The sequence below is a fragment of the Oryctolagus cuniculus genome, chromosome 4 (genome assembly GCF_051225735.1).
Source record: "Oryctolagus cuniculus isolate XC-2025 breed Fujian yellow rabbit chromosome 4, ASM5122573v1, whole genome shotgun sequence".
NCBI lineage: Eukaryota > Metazoa > Chordata > Mammalia > Lagomorpha > Leporidae > Oryctolagus > Oryctolagus cuniculus.
Window position 1 is genome coordinate 130,483,773 of NC_142870.1, and position 17,167 is coordinate 130,500,939.

Sequence of the window (17,167 nt, forward strand, 5' to 3'; positions counted from 1 at the left end):
AACTCTCTGTTATGGTCTGGGAAAGCAGAGGACAAAGGCCCAAGTCTTTGGGCCCCTGCACCCATATGGGAGATCTGGAAGAAGCTCCTGGCTCCTGGCTTTGGATTTGCTCAGCTGCAGCCATTGAGGCCATTTGGGGAGTGAACCAGCGGATATAAGACCTCTCTCTCTGCCTCTCTAACTCTGCCTTTCAAATAAATAAATCTTTTAAAAAATAAAGTTAATTGAAAATAGATCTTACTAAAAAAAATAAGAATGGGGAAAGGAGAGGGCGGAGGAAGAAGGGTGGGAGTTTGGGCAGGAGAGAAGGCGGGAAGGGTGGGAAGAAGCACCATGTTCCTAAATTTGTTTTATGAAATGTATGAAGTTTGTATACCTTAAATAGAAGGTTTCTGGGAAAACAAAACAAAACAAAACCTGTATCTAAAAGAGATGCTGAGAGGCCGGGGAGGGCTGGCCCCCACTGTCCAGAACCGGGGGTTTTGCTTGGTCCCTGCTAGGAGGGAGGGCACTGGGACAGGAGATTGTTCTGAGTCAGACCATGTCCTGGCACACAGAGAAGCGCCCTCTACAGGCTGGTGCCTGAAGGAGCTGCACGCTGTGGCCACTTCCTCTTTCCTGGACAGCAGTGGGAAGGAACTGGGCACTCACTGCACTCCTCCAGCGCTCTCTAGACAGCTCTTGGCCCACAGAGATTCCAGGTTTGTTCCAGGAGGGCTTCCTGTTCCCTCCTGCTCACGCCCAGGCCTTGGGATTCTCTAGTTTGGAGGTGAAAATGAGCTCACTCTCCAAGAACATCAGTGATTTTGTTTTCCACCTAAGCCAGCGACTACTGAACTTGGAAAACCACACTGGTTGTCTGGCCCTGCAGTTACTCCAGACTGGGCAGACGCTCCTGCGGCGCAGTGAAGTGAAAAGAGCATGGGGGTGGGGGGGGCCGAGCGACCCGTGCGACGGAGCCAGGGGAGCTGCACCTTCCGCACAGCAGCTCTGCCTGCAAACCTTCCTTCCCTTTTACCATTTAACAAACTTCATCCGTGCCCTCCAAGAAATAATGACGGCCATTTCCTTTCTGTAACCTGTAAATATGAAGGATATGTGTGTGTGTATACATATATATATAGAGAGAGATAGATATATAGAGATAGAGATAGAGATAGAGATAGAGATAGAGATAATGGATATGCTGGCCTTATCTGTTACCTCACTCTCCTGTGCATCAAAGGAAAGAACACCTTCCAGCACAGGGAGGCTTCCTGGGAGAAACAAAAGCCCACTTCAACTCCCCTAAGTGAAGAGACAGTGAGAGTCACAGACCCAGTGGTCGGACACGGTGGCCTCTCCATGGCACAGGGGGCTAGCGCAGCCAGTAAGTGCATCCAGCCTCCGTGAAGGCATGGCCCCGCGACTTGCAAAGCCAGTAGGAGCAAAGGTTCCCTTTCCTTCGGCTTCTCCGCTGACTACAATGCCACAGTACAGTGTGTGTGTGTGTGTGTGTGTGTGTGTGTGTGTCTAAGGCCACGCACCTCTGGTCTGCCTTTCCTAATACCTCTGAATAATTCCCATCTCTCTCTTTGCATACCAGCCTTCTTTGTTTTTCCAAAGCATTAGGGAAAAAGCCTCTCCAGCGTAGGATCTACATTATCCCCTAGCTCGGCACCAGCCACGAATGCCTCAATCCTTTCTCTGCTGCCTATGTTCGAATTCCAGAGGGAGACAGAGAGAGCATCAGAATGGTGCATTCCAGCTTCTGGATCTGTTTCGCTTGCTCAGATGTCCATCCTTGCCCCACACAGCCAAAGGAAGAGAGGGACTTGACACAGCCAGGTTCGTGAGAGTGTGTGCACGTGTGTGTGTGTGTGTGTGTGTGTGTAGGAAGAAATTCTCAGACAAAAGAATGTAGGTTGGGCAGAGACCTCAAAACTGCCCATCATGGTTGGTTAAAAATGTGATTCTGCATCCTATACATAAAAACCCATTTATTAAAAAAATCCAATTTTAGGGGTCTTTTGGTCCAATTTCTCACCTTATAATGGCCAACCAAATTGTCTTCATTTTTAAACTATTTTATTGTTCTCTAAAATCAGAGAAAGGCATTGAAAAGCTTAACTTTTCTCTATGTAACTCATTCACAAATATCTAAGTTGCCTATATTAAAAAAAACACTCCAGGTGATTTCTACACAGTAGGCAAAGCAGTTTTTGTTGTTGTTGTTTGTTTTATGAGTGGACAGTGAGAGAGAGAGAGAGACGGAGAGAAAGGTCTTCCTTTGCCGTTGGTTCACCCTCCAATGGCCGCTGCGGCCGGTGCACTGCGGCCGGCGCACCGCGCTGATCCGAAGGCAGGAGCCAGGTGCTTCTCCTGGTCTCCCATGGGGTGCAGGGCCGAAGCACTTGGGCCATCCTCCACTGCACTCCCGGGCCATAGCAGAGAGCTGGCCTGGAAGAGGGGCAACCGGGACAGAATCCGGCTCCCCGACCGGGACTAGAACCTGGTGTGCGGGCGCTGCTAGGTGGAGGATTAGCCTATTGAGCCGCGGCGCCGGCCCGGCAAAGCAATTTTATTTCCAGTTGCATTCATTCGATTCCAATGTTGCAGAAAGTGGCCGTCCTCTCCTGGTTTTCCCTCATCCCCACCCCAGCACACCTACGGCTAAATCCCCACATATATAAAAGAATGTGGTGTGAACCAATGGGCCTGAGCTGAGACTGTTCCAATCAAGTTTACAAACACATTTCTCTGCCAGACACTACATCAAAGCTTCTTATCTCCCTCCTGCCTTGCATCCAGCTGTGCTGTGAATCATATTAAAGTTCTTTATCTCAATGGTCCCACCTTTCCCTGTGTTTAATGCATTTGCACGTGAAGTTACAGGGACTCACTTACCATGGGCACATGTGCCCCGGGACCCTGCATCAGCTCACAGAGTCTGAGCCCTGAGGTTCAAGGTGACAGCCAGAGCCCTGGAGCACATCAAGAGACATCTCCTTTGGTCTTCGTGTCCGAATTCATTTTATTCCAAAGACCTGTTTCTGGTTTTGTTGGTTCCTTACTGCTTTACTGCGGTTTAGTTACCAGGAAGCCTGGAGCCACGCCTGTGGCTCACTTTCTATAGTGTCTACCAATTTACTGGGATGCTTGGCTTGGCTTGGGTTTCTGATTCTTTTTACTTTTTAATAACATAGTTGTCTATCTTATTTCTGATTTATAATCTTTTCACAAATCTCACACATCACAAATCACACATCATAAGTTGCTTTAAATGTTTTAGAACAAGATGGGGAAATACATGTTACAAATCCGAGCCTTGAGTCCTACCCAGGAATAAGGGGAAACCTACCAGGGCTATCCTCAGCCCTTCACGTCCGTCCTGCTCTGACCATAGCTGGATTCGGGAACAGCGCCTGGCATGTGGTGAGCATTTGGCAGCTATTTCTTGATGGCCATGGGCCAGTTTCAGCTCTCCTATTCTGCCGCAGAGACCTGCCTGCTTCCAACCCGGCTGAAGTCCCCAGCCTCTGTCACCGTCCTTCCATCTCTCACAGGCCATGTTCCTCCATCCCCATCCAACTCCGAATGTGACAAGGTCTCCCCTCCTTCACTGTGCAGGAGGTAACTATTTTGGGAATCAGACCCAGCACACAGCCATAGCCTCCCAGTTCTGTGTCAGTAATTTCCCCTAATGCTGGAGAGAAGACACCGGTGCTGGTTCTAATGAATGAACCCAATGACTCATAAGGTATTGCTTATGCTTCAACCATGTGCCCTGCAGGAAAGAGATGTATAGGGCATGGCTCCTGCTCTTAGAACTTCAATCAGTTTCCAAAAGGGACAAAGACCATGCTGCCACCAAGATCACTTTCTTAGTGGTGAATTCAGGTCAGTCAAACCAGCCTCATGAAATGGGAAAGGGGCTGCTTGTGGCCACTCTTCCTGTCATCAGTTTTTTTTTTTTTTTTTTAATAAAAGATTTCCTAACTTATTTGAAAGGCAGAGTTACAGAGAGAAAAGGAGAGACAGAGAGCAAAAGATCTTCCATCTTCTGGTTCACTCCTCCAAATGGCCACAACAGCTGGAGCTGGGCCAGGCTGAAACCAGGAGCTTCATCCGGGCCTCCTATGTGGGTGCGATGTCCCCAAGCACTTGGGCCATATTCTACTGCTTTCCCAGGCACATTAGCAGCGAACTGAGTTGGAAGAGAAGCACCTGGTCCTAGAACCAGGGCTTACATGGGATGCCAGCATCCCAGGCAGCTGCTTAACTAACAGTGCCACGATGCCAGCCCCTGCCTCTCACCTTTTCTATGATATTGGGGGTATCCTCCAGCTTTTCCTGAGCTGCATTTACTTATATGAAACTAATGTAAACGTCTCTAGGCTTCCCCCAAATGTGAACATAAATAACAATCATACTATGCTGGCCTTAACTTCCAAATCTCAACGACTATTAATAGCCCCTCCAAACAGAACCAGGGCTTCGCTCTCCATTCCTGTCCCCTCCCGCAAGTCCCCTGCATTTCTTTCTGGGAGGTTCTAGGTCCTCCTGGGTCACCAGGAACAAATTTGTCATCCCAGCTTCCTCACACTCCTCTTGCCTGGCCCAGGCATAGGAAATGTTCCCAAGGGATGTGCCACAACCCGGAGGCTCTCGACTGCACTGAGGCCTATGACAGAGGGGGTGGGGTGAACAAGAGCCCCTCCCCAAATCTGTAGCACTTTCTCGCTCACTCCCTAGAGCCCTAACCAGCCTTGTTTGTGTGTGGGATGGCCCATGTCTGCCTGCATCCTCTTTAAAGATTTGTTTATTTATTTGAAAGTCAGAGTTACAGAGAGAAAAAACAGAGAGACAAATCTTCCATCATCTCCTGGTTCACTCCCCAAACGGCCATGTTGGTTTGTGGATTGTCCCTCTAGAACTCAACCACTACTAAGAATCTGTCAGGGTTGGTTCCTGATGGACACAGGGTTATGGTGCTACTTGCCACATCACTATCCCACACTGGAGTACTGGCTTGAGTCCTGGCTATTCCAATTCTGATTCAGCTTTCTGCTATTATTTCTGGAAAGGCAGAAGATGGTCCAAGTATTTGGGCCCCTGTCAAACATATGGGAGACCTGAATGGAGCCCTGAGCTATTCCATTTGTCCTGGCCTGGCCCTGGCCATTGTGTCTAGGGACTGAACCGGCAGATGGAAGATCTGCCTCTCAAATAAAATCAATCTTTTTTTAAAAAAGAAGAATCTGTCACTATCATATGATCCTTGGGTCAAAAGGCCATATTCCCAAAATAAACAATCAAGCCTGTTTGGGGCCAGACTCCATGCATGAACCAATCGGCTGGGGCTGGGGCGGGGTCCTGTGCAGAAACTGGGTTCTCGGGGAGTCCGTGGGAGAGAATGGCAGCTTGCTCAGATTAGGGCACGTCCAGGGCCCACCATGAGCACTTCACCCCTCATACAGCCCAAGCACCTGTGCACCTCTCTCCCCGGATCCTCACAATGGTGCTGCTCTGAGGGGACTTTTCCTGTGAGGCAATGACGCCTTCTTCCAGAGGAGCACGGTGAGTTAGTCCCCATCCCCATGGTTCCAGAGAGCCTAAGTGAGGGAGGTAGGACTTACACTCACACCCCCTGAATGGGCAGGAACGCATGAGCAATAGATGAGTGGGTGTCCTAGGACTGAGCAAATGTGGTCACCTGGGCCCCAAACCAAGCTTTGGATGAGAAGGCAGGGAGAAGGAGAGGGAAAGGCAAGAACTAGGCTCAGATAAAGGGGGAGGTTCCTGGAGTCCATGCATTAGCATAGCTACCAAGGCACCTGCAAAGAGGCTACTGCTCGGCCGGCGCCGCGGCTCAATAGGCTAATCCTCCATCTTGCGGCGCCGGCATACCAGGTTCTAGTCCTGGTCGGGGCGCCGGATTCTTTCCCGGTTGCCCCTCTTCCAGGCCAGCTCTCTGCTGTGGCCCGAGAAGGTAGTGGAGGATGGCCCAAGTGCTAGGGCCCTGCACCCCATGGGAGACCAGGAGAAGCACCTGGCTCCTGCCTTTGGATCAGCGCAGTGCACCGGCCGCAGCGCGGCAGCTGTGGTGGCCATTGGAGGGTGAACCAACGGCAAAAGGAAGACCTTTCTCTCTGTCTCTCTCTCTCTCACTGTCCACTCTGCCTGTCAAAAAAAAAAAAAAAAAAAAAGCTACTGCTCAACAGCTCGTCTGGACTCTCCCCTGCCCATGTCATAATGACACGCTTAGAGGAATGGGTGACTGTCCAGCTAAGGTGACATTTCCAGCCTCTCTCATTGTTCTGGCCTACAGGAAGTGAGAAGTGACATGTGTCAATCTGCGTCATGCTCTGCCTTTCCCCTTCCAGTACGTAGGAATGCAGGGTTCCCGGCAGGAGGCGAGAGTCGTATCTGACCAAGAAATGCAAGCTAGGCGTGAGGACGGCAGAGCCACAAACTGGAAGGAGCCTGGGTGCCTGATGAGGAGAGGAGAAGCCGTCATACTGACTACTGCCAGCCCAGACTCATTTCCAAGCCCAAGAAGTAATTTTATAACAGTCATAGTGATCAAACAATGAAACACTATGGTTCATGAACAGTATCAGAGCAAGCACCCTACAAAGGCCAAATGTGGAGGCTGGTGCTGTAGCACAGTGGGCTAAAGCCTTCATCCGTGGCACCAGCATCCCATATAGGCGCCGGTTCGAGTCCCAGCTGCTCCTCTTCTGATCCAGCTCTCTGCTATGGCTTGAGAAAGCAGCGTAAATTGGCCTGAGTGCTTGGGCTCCTGCATCTATGTGGGAGATCCAGAAGAAGTTCCTGGCTCCTAGCTTCTGATAGGGTCATCTCGGGCCATTGAGGTCATTTGGGGAGTGGACCAGTGGATGGAAGACTTCTTTCTCTCTGTGTGTAACTCTCCTCTCTGTGTGTAACTCTCCTCTCCTCCCAGTAGTGACATTCTCAGACCAGATTCATGGGAGCCTTGGTTTGCAGAGCAAGCTCATGGCTCCTCACCCTGGCTCCCAGGCCTGGGCTGACCCAGAGCAAGAACAGGGCCAGAAATCAGCATCCAGGCCCTTTTCTGGGCCAGACATTTCCCAGCCCTCTCCAGGACTCAGCAGTCATACCCGATTCTCTCTAGGAACAGCCCAGGACTGCTTCATCTGGAATTCCTGCGCCAGGTTGAGAAGGAGCTGAGAAGCAAACTTTGTAAAACAGAGTTACAGGGACCTGTGGGATGATCTAGCTTAGGGGTCGGCGAGTGTTCTTTGTAAAGGGCCAGAGAGTAAATATTTGAAACATGGGGGCCCACTGACTGTCACAATGATTCTACTGCGCTGTGGAGTGCAAAAGCAGTCAGACACAACATGTAAGCAAATAAGTCTGATTGTCTTCCCATAAGATGTCATTTCTGGACATAAATTTAAATTTCACATAGTCTTCATGAAATAGCAGAATATATTGGGACATAGCACAAAATTATATAGTGTTACGTTACCCTATGAAATAGTATAATAATGGTTAACAATTATTCTTCTGATTTGCTTTCAAAAGCATAAAAACCATTCTTAACTTGCAGGCCACGCCTAACCAGAGGGCAGAACAAACCTGGCCTCGTTTGCCAATCCTTGATGCAATCCCACCTTCTTATCTCTCTGATTGAAGACTGAACTGCATACCAGAGAGGTGAACTGATTCACTCGAAGTCACACAGCAAGTGAATGACAGGCCAAATTTAGAACCCAAGCCTCCACGCCCAAGAATACAGGAAAAGCACTACTGCACCGTGCAAGAGCACACTTGTGAACCCCTGGGAAGGCCAAAGGCAGAGCAGCAGAGCTCTCCCGCCATCTGGATGCAGAATGACAGCCGGGCGCCTCCCTGCAAGGCCCGTTTCCTAGTAACCACAGCGTCTCTGATGGAAGCTCACTCTGACTTGTTATTTATAACTTATGTCCCAACAGGGAGAGTGAGTGATTTGATTATATTTAGTTACAAGAGCCAGGGAAATCCTGATCTACCGTCTCAGGACAGACACAAACCCGACAGCCACCGTGGCAGGAGCTGGGGGAAAACAGAGTGAGCTGCATCCGGCAGGGCTGTCCCTGTGACCGGCAACAAGGGTCATAGCGAGCAATCACCGGGTGCCTGGCACCGGTAGCAGATGGTGCGAGGGGAGCTGGGGAGCAGAGGGCTGGATGCCTGCTGTACCCTGCGGAGCCAGTCATGATGACAAACCTGTCCGCACCTTGTTCATTAGTCACAGCATCTGCTAATGCTGCCTTCTTTCTCGATTTTGTCAGCGTTCCTTCACTTCTGGCTCCTGGAGTTACGTTCCTGGAATGAGTTCTGATGCCTCTGAAGGGGTTTTCTCGGTTCCCTGGAAAAATTAAATGACTTGATATCCAGGGACTGCTTGCAAAGCAAAAGTACAAACTGCCTGTAAGGAGGAGAGGCCTTGTGGGTCTGAGTCGGGAGACTGCACGTGGAGCTAGGAGGCCTTGGGAACATGGGCCAAAACCAGACGTGGTAAGCCGTGAAGGTTACCTGCTATCACCCAGCCCCACGCTGTGCTTCCTCTGGCCCCGAGAGGGCAGGCCACTTTCAGAAGATCACACCGCACCTCCGGCAAACCCAGGGCCTTCCACTTGCTGCCTCCTAACCTTTCTGCCGCCTGAGCAGTCTCAAAAACAAGACAGAAAATATCTCGAAGCCAGCAGGTGGACAGACATGACACCCAACACAGTGAGTCAATGCCGAGGCCTCACTCCCTTCTGTCCACACATGCTATTTACAATTATTATTGACAGTTACGTATCATTGCAGAATGATGAGAAGGTAGGAAAAGAAGGGCTAGCACTGTGGCACAGTGGGTTGAAGCCCTGGCGTGAAGCACCGGCATCCCATATGGGCACTGGTTCTAGTATCAGCTGCTCCTTGTCCAATCCAATTCTCTGCTATGGCCTGGGAAAGCAGTAGAAGATGGCCCAAGTCCTTGGGCCCCTGCACCCACATGGAAGACCCAGAGGAAGCTCTTGGATCCTAGCTTTGGATCGGCACAGCTCTGGCCATTGCAGTCATCTGGGGAGTGAACGAGTGGATGGAAGACCTCTCTCTCTGTAACTCTTTCAAATAAATAAAAAAAAAAAAGGAGAAGAGGCGTCATTCACTCAAAAGGTAAGAAACAAAGAGACCAGAGGGGCTCTCGGGGCTGCATCTCAAACCCATCGCTTGTGGAAAGCAGTTCTGAGGTTTAGCTGCTCAGCTGGGGTTCCAGGAAGGCACTTGTTATCTGCTCTCTGGACAAAAGAAACATACAGTCCCCCAGAAACCTTGTATAGTTTTGTTGTTTTTTTTTTTTTTTTTTTTTTTTTTTTTTTTTGTCTTTCTTTTGTAAGCCATAGCTGTCTTTATCCCTTGTCATTCATTCAGGAAACAATGTGGTGGGGCTGTATTTTTGTTTTGCAAGTGAGCAGCCACCTATTGATGATAATGCGACAAGTTATTATGATAGGATCAATAGCATGCTACCCTTTCAGTTCCCCACCAAACCCATGGCAGGCAAGATAGGTAACCAGCGCCAAAAGATACTGCGGAATCACAGGCGCAGATGTGCAAATGCAGGGGAACTCAGAGAAGAAAGAGCAGGGGGAGACAAAGCTGCTTCGGTCTCCCAGTGGTCCAAAGCTGACCACCTGCCAGAGACGTGGGGCCCAGAGGGTGGCTCCACGGCTCCAGGGTCCCTGCAGCAGTGGCAGTCTCCGAATCACGTGTATCTTCAGAAGCAGTTCCCACACTGCGAGGGCAGGCCTGGTCTAGTCTGTCGTGCGTCATAAGAGGACAGTGAGCCTTCTGCACAAGCAAACACCTGTTCCCCATTCTAATGCCAGAGACCCGTGCCTCCTCCCTCACCCTCAGTGCTCGTGGTGCAGGGGTCTCCCGTGATCCTCCAGCCTGGTCAATTGGTACTTCCCGTTGCCCTGGCCACAGAGACTGGGCAAACGATACCATGAGAATCAGTCCTGGAATTTGGCTGCAGCTACAGGAAATAGGAGTATTCTTGCTGGAGTGGCTTAGCTGCTACAAGTCAGCCTGGAGCTGTCATTGTACTCATAGGAGAACCTTCCTGAAAGCCAACCCCACATGGACAAAAGCAAGCCCAGCGGCGGAAACAGGCCAGATCCTAACAGGGTGATGGAACACACGCATTCACTCATATGCACACCGCATTTCACCCTTGACAGTAAATGGGTCACTAAATTCTCTTTCCACTTAAGCAGACTAAACTGAGTTTCTGCTGCTTGCAGTCAAGAGTCCTGGTTAACCCCGAAAGACAAATGAAATGGAGGCTAAGTCCTCAGATAGCAGTCCACCCTGTGTGTGGCCTTTTCAGTTTGTTGAGACTTTCTCGTCCCCAGAGTTTTGTGACCGCTCTAAGAAGTTACCTGGCAGGAAATGTCCCCACTTCAAAGAAAACAGAGAAAAATCATTGCACCCTCACTATCTGCCACTGTTCTAAGTGCTTGTTTGGTGTACATTTAAGAATCTTCATAGGGGCTGGTGCTGTGGCATAGCAGGTAAACTGCCTCCTGCAGTGCTGGCATCCCATGTGGGCACCGGTTCAAGTCCTGGCTGTACCACTTCCTATCCAGCTCCCTGCTAATGTGCCTGGGAAAGCAGCAGATTACCAAAGTCCTTGAGCCCCTGAACCTAGGTGGGAGACCTAGAAGAAGCTCCTGGCTCCTAGCTTTGGCCTGATCCAACCCGGCCATTGTGGCCATTTGGAGTGTGAACCAATGGATGGAAGACTTCTCTCTCTGTCTTTCAAATAAATAAATCTTTTTTTTTTTAAAGGAATCTTGATAGTGACCCAATTAGGTAGCTAATATTATCATAACTATGTTACAAGAGTAGAAACACGGGCACACAGAGGTGAAATGATGGGCCCCAGGTCATTTCCAGGAGGTAGACGTAGTGGACACACCCTAGGGTGACCCCCATGAACAAGGTCATGCTTCTGTGCCATCCCCTTTCTTGGGCAGGGCCTATAACTTTCTTCTGATGCCAGAATACGGCAAAGGTGAAGTGATGTCACTGCCACAATACCTTACACAGCCAAAGTAAAGGGGTTCTGCAGATGTAAAAGGCCCCACTTCAGATTGTCTTTGAGTTCATCAAAAGGAAGATTACCCTGAGTGGGCCTTCCCAACCGAGTTTGTCCTTTGTGGGGGGTAGGCACTGGGGGTTGAGCCGCTGCTTGGGACAACCACATGTCATAGGTGCCACCAGTTCAAGTCCTGCCTACTCTGCTTCTGATCCGGATTCTTGCTAACACACCTAGGAAGCAGAAGGTGCTAGCCCAAGTGCTTGAGTTCTGTCAGGTCCAGGTCCAGATGGGGTTCCTGGTCCCTGGCTTTAGCCTGGTCCCAGCTGCTGCGTACATTCAGGAAGTGAATTAGTGGATTGGAAGATTGATTCTCTCTCTCTCTCTCTGCCTTTTTTTTTTTTTTTAAGATTTATTTATTTATTTGAAATTCAGAGTTACACAGAGAGAGGAGAGGCAGAAAGAGAGAGAGAGGTCTTCCATCTGATGGTTCACTCCCCAAATGGCCGCAATGGCTGAGCTGATCTGAAGCCAGGAACCAGGAGCTTCTTCTGGGTCTCCTGTGTGGGTGCAGGGGCCCAAGGACTTGGGCCATCTTCTACTGCTTTCCCAGGCCATAGCAGTCTCTCTGCCTTTCAATATGAGTAAGTCTTTAACAGACAAAAGCTTGCCCTTTATGAACATATAAGCTTTCCCCAGGATCCCAGGCATCAAACAGCAGGCACCCTCTTTCCTGCTGGTCACGAAGAATCAAAATCTATCATCACAAGAGAATGAGTTTCAGCAGCAACCATGTGAGCTTAGAAGAGGATCTGATGTCTAGATGAGAGCTGCAGACTGGCCAACACCTTGATTGTAGTCTCGTGGGTCCCAAACAGAGGACCCAGCCAAGCTGTGCCCTGACTCGTCACACCCACTGAAACAGGGAGGTAACAAATGGGTGACATTTCACCTGAAAACAAACACAAAAGAGGAGCAAAGATTCCCACACAGTCTGTCTCCAGGACATGGGCTTTAAATGCTGATTGTTGGGTTCTCCCTGATACCAAGGCAGTTTTCCCATCACACCGAACAGTTCTCCAATTCCTCAGCACCAAGTAGGTTCCTACTGTTCAGTTAGCTTCAGGGGCACTAAGTATCCAGAGAGAGTGTTGGACTCCACAGGTTCAAGGGCTCAGTGTAACTGAGACATTCTTTTTTTTTTTTTTTTTTTTTTTTTTTTTTTTGACAGGCAGAGTGGACAATGAGAGAGAGACAGAGAGAAAGGTCTTCCTTTTGCCGTTGGTTCACCCTCCAATAGCCGCCGCAGCTGGCGCACCGCGCTGATCCGAAGCAGGAGCCAGGTGCTTCTCCTGGTCTCCCATGGGGTGCAGGGCCCAAGCACTTGGGCCATCCTCCACTGCACTCCCAGGCCACAGCAGAGAGCTGGCCTGGAAGAGGGGCAACCGGGAAAGAATCCGGTGCCCCGACCGGGTCTAGAAACCGGTGTGCCGGTGCCGCTAGGTGGAGGATTAGCCTATTGAGCTGCGGCGCTGGCCAAGACATTCTAACATTCATTCCAGACACCAGTCACAAGTATCACATCACCCACACTTCTGACCCACTGGCTCTTCATCAGGGGTTGTCAGAATAACCTGATCATTTGTCAGAATGGCTCACAGAACTCGGAACATACTTGGCTCATTTTCACCAGTTTAGTTTAAAGGATGCAAATAAACAGCCAGATAGGAAGACAGAGAAAGGTCTGGCAGGGTCCCAAGGGTAGCTGCCTCTGTCACCCGTTGGGACAGGGTATGGGGTACGCCGTTCTCCTGGCACATGGAAGCCAAGTTAGGTGCTCCCTCAATCAGGTTGTTAGGAGGTTTCCATGGAGGTCTTATTATACAGGTATTATTGGTTAAGTCATTGGCCATTGATAGTTAACTGAATCTCCAATCTCCCTTCCACAGGGTCAGGGAGTGAGGCTGAAAGTGCCAAACCTCTGATCACACTTGGCCATTCTGATGACCAGCCCCTCTCCTGAAGTTGCCTAATACCACCGAGAGTCAACCCAGTAGAATTTCAGATGCTCCTATAACCCTTCTCTCTCGGGCACTTGCAAAGGAGCAAAGGTCACTACAGCATGCCAGTCTTTAAGGCCCTTCAGATGATGACTGTGACCCACTGCAGTGATTAAGTGACCAGGCAAAGGCCAGTGACTGAGAGACTGAGTGAGGACCCAGGCGCATGTCCCCTCACCTCAGGACTTCCAGTTCTAGCTCCGTCCCTGACCCATGCTGCCACCCCCAGAATACATAGAGACAGTTTTTAAAACCTTTCAGGAAGAATCTTCACATATGAGAGGAAAGAAAGCGTTGCTTAAAGGATGGGGGTGTTCACATAAATCGCGATCATTGTAGCAGGGAAGTGCAAGGAGGTGTGGGCAGCGAAGCTCCAAAGACCCAACCACGGCTGTAAGGGTCTAGACTCACGGGAGCGGCTGGGATGTGACCGTGGACCTGACCGCCGTCTCGCTCCTCTCACCCGCCAAGGGGCGGAGGAGGACACATCGGCCCTCTTCTGGTTTCCAGTGGACTGGCAGAATTCTTTCAGGAAGGAATGTAATCAGGAAATTTCCATCTCCACAGACAGCAGAACTAAAGCAAATGAATGATAATTAAGTCATAAAGGATTTAACTTAATCCTGAGGAAAAACATTCCAGGGGTAAGGTTAATTAAACACTAACGAGATTTCCTTAAAAAGGAAAAAAAAAATCAAAAGCCTCTGAAATTCTGCTTCCAGATTTCTGTTTAGGAAGCATCACAAGAAAACAGCAAGAAGAAAGGCTGTGGATACTCTGGCAAGCTAGTCAACATGTTTGTGAGCCCAGGGTTTTCAACCGGGACTCCATGGCAGAATGCAGTAAAAGATTACAAAGATCAGCCACAGCTTCCAGGGAGACTAGAGCCAGCGTCGACACCAGGAAATCTCTACGTACCAGCTCCTAGCTTTGGAACACATCTGTGCTTTCCTCGTGAGACCATTGGTGCGACCTTTTTGGGAATAATCAGCAAATAAAGCAAGCAATCAGGCTCAGGCACAGTTTTCTGCACTTGTGTAGTGCAATGCCTGTCAGGTGAATAATCCTGGCCCCACCCATGCCCCAGGCCTTCCCCTCTGTCCTTGCTCTTCCCTTCTGCAGCTGCCTGGGACCCTGTATGCAGCCCCAGCTCTCTGCTTCATCAAGGGCAGTCTCTGGAAAGGATCTGCTGGTGACTGTTTGTCCTGTGGGGTTGGCGCAACGGCATAACAGTGTAGAAGAGGACAATTCCAGACTTCACATTTGCCTGTCATCTGCTGCCCCCTCTCTCCAGACCTGGCCCAGGACCCCACAATCTCACCTGCCCTTTTGACCCCAGCGTTTGTATCCAGGTCCAAAAGAGACCACGGCTGAGTCACATCCCGAGTCACCGCGTACCCTGGAGACCAGTCTTTTCCATTTGTAGAGCCCTGGGAAGGGGAGAGAAATGTGGGAACTGAAAACAGCACTTTCCTTCCTGAAAAGAGTGGACCATGAATTCCAACCTGCGGATAAAAGTAACCAGAGCAGCTTGGCGAGGGATGACCTTGAACAATGATGAAACTTGCCGATATGCATCAAAAGGCTTTAGAATGATTTTATTGTCTGAATCATACACTCTACCTCTGCAATTAAATCTAAATAAACAATGAAATGATTAAGAAGATCTGAACAAATGGAAGTGTCAAAGCAACCAAGAGATGAAGTTGTCCCCACTTAATAGAGGAGGCAATTGAGGCACAACATGTTCACATGTTCACGGACATACAGCTTGTCAGGGGTGCAGCTTTGACAGAACACCAGCACGATGAGCCCAGAGGCGATGCTTGTAGCCACTCCTCTTTCCTGCCCATCCCCTGCACGGTCCCTGTTCCTATCAACAATTCCCATTTGCACCACCGTCCCTGAGCTGCGGTTCTCACAGCACTCTGCTCTCTCTGCGTGTCTCTTGCTTCTGCTAGCAAGAGCAGGAAGAGCAGTGTTCTACAGCACAGTCAGGTAACTGCTATGTCGTAGGCAACTAGGATGTATCTCAAAACACCGCCAGGAGTCCAAAAGTTTGCAACTTTCAGGTAAATACATGGAAATGCCAGTTACCTGGATTTTATCATTACATATTGCATACAGGGATCAAATTATCACACCACACCCCCATAAACACATCCATACAGTATGTGTCAAATGTTAAGAGTAGGAGTGGCATCTTATCCACCTGGGCGTCTGCAAGTGCGTGGCATTGTAGAGAATGCTCAAAATACTCAGTAAACCTATGTTTACCAACCTAACAGAATAGTTCACTGGTCAGTTGTCTACTTAATGGGTTTGTGCTTCTACATTTACAGAGTTCTCTGTAAATTAGGACATGGACGTAGCCAAAAAATACACAGATTGAATGATTCTTTGAAAAACATAATTTTCTTAGCTGTCTGTTTTGAGCATGTTAAGTAATTTAAATGGTGGATACAGAAATTATTTTTTAATATGACTTTCTAAATAGGAAGTTCCAGAACACTTCTCATCATTATGTTATTTGAGAGCAAGTATCGTGTAATTGCTTACTTTTTTTTTAACACTAGGCATGCCAAATAAATTTTAAATACTGATGAAAAATATAAAGGGCCAGTGCTGTGGCAAAGAAAGTCAAGATTCTGCCTCTAATGTCGGCATCCCATATGGCTGTCAGTTCAAGTCCACACTGTATCACTTTCGATCCAGCTCCCTGTTAATCCACCTGGGAAAGTAGCGGAAGACAACCTAAGCACTAGGACCCCTACATCCACCTGGGAGACGCAGAGGAAGCTCCTGGCTCCGGGCTTCAGCCTGACCCAGCCCTGGTCACTGCAGCCATTTGGGGAGTGAATAAATGGATAGAAGATTCTCTCTCTCTCTCTTTCTCTCTCTCTTTGTATCTTATATAAAAAAAAGCAATGGCTTAAAAAAAAAAAGAAAAAAGGAGGATTTATGGCTGGAGAATGTAAATAAGGATTCATTTATTCTTATGTTTACAACAAAAATAGTATATCTGATCAATATTTATGATACCTTTGAATATGAAATAAACAACCACTAAAATTAGTTTAAGAAACTAGTAGGAGAGCAGTTCCAGGCAAGACTGTGGCTACCTAAATCTGCCTCGGATTTACTTAGTGTCTTACTACGTTTCAAAGTCTTTGCATTATTGCAAATAACCAGTTCCCTCGGTCCTGACCATTCAAGTCAAAACAAATCCAAACAGCCCCTCTGCTGTAACCTCTTAACAGTCCTAGGACTTTATGTAACTCATGATAGAAATGTTTATCAAGAATAATGGCCTCTCGCTGAAGAGGTTCAAATTTGACGTGCAAGCAAATCAGAAAAGGCAAGGAAACTGTAACTGGCAACTAGTACTTGTTTTTGATAAACATCATATTAGCCAGGGTGCTCCAGAGAAACAGAGCCAAAACCAGGGAGAGTGAGAGACCAGCGGGCTGGAGTCCCAGGAAAAACCTGATGCTGTAGGCTCCAGTCCAAAGGCCATCTGGGAGCAGAATTCCTTCCTCCACTGAGGGTATTTGGCTTTTTTTTTTTTTTTTTTTTGACAGGCAGAGTGGACAGTGAGAGAGAGAGACAAAAAGAAAGGTCTTCCTTCTCCATTGGTTCACCCTCCAATGGCCTCCGCGGCTGGTGCATCGCGCTGATCCGAAGCCAGGAGCCAGGTGCTTCTCCCGGTCTCCCATGTGGGTGCAGGGCCCAAGCACTTGGGCCATCCTCCACTGCACTCCCTGGCCACAGCAGAGAACTGGACTGGAAGAGGGGCAACGGGACAGAATCTGGAGCCCCAGCCAGGACTAGAACCCGGGGTGCCGGCGCCACAGGTGGGAGGATTAGCCTATTGAGCTGCAGCGCCAGCCGTGGCTTTTCTTCAACTGATTGGATGCGGCCACCTACATTGTGTAGGATGATCTACTTTACTCAGTCTACTGATTTATTTTTTTTTTATTTTTTTTATCTTTTATTTAATGAATAT